We start from the raw sequence: 446 nt of genomic DNA, 5'->3' as shown, positions 1-446 counted from the left end.
CACTCTCCGTGTTCACAACTGGGGCCTCCCTCACACTCTGGTCATACTCGGGGCCCTCTCTCACGCTTGGTGTTCATACTCAGGACCCTCCCTCACGCTCGGTGTTGACACTCGGGGCCCTCCCACACGCACCTTGTTCACACTCGGGGGCCCTCCCTCACACTCGGCGTTCACACTTGGGGCCCTCCCTCACACGGAGTTCACAGTCGGTGTTCACGCTCAGTGTTCACACTCGGGTCCCTCCCTCACGCTCGGGGTTCACACTCAGGACCCTCCCTCATGCTCGGTGTTTACACTCGGGGCCCTCCCTCACGCACCGTGTTCACGCTCAGGGTTCACACTCAGGGCCCACCCTCACGCTCGGTGTTCATGCTCAGGGCCCTCCCTCACGCTCAGGGTTCACACTCGGGGCCCTCCCTCACGCACCGTGCTCACACTCGGGGCCC

This window comes from Rhincodon typus, chromosome 16 (genome assembly GCF_021869965.1).
Source record: "Rhincodon typus isolate 14 chromosome 16, sRhiTyp1.1, whole genome shotgun sequence".
In the NCBI taxonomy this organism is placed as follows: domain Eukaryota; kingdom Metazoa; phylum Chordata; class Chondrichthyes; order Orectolobiformes; family Rhincodontidae; genus Rhincodon; species Rhincodon typus.
The sequence above is the reverse complement of the archived record's forward strand: the minus strand, read 5'-3'. Positions refer to the sequence as shown.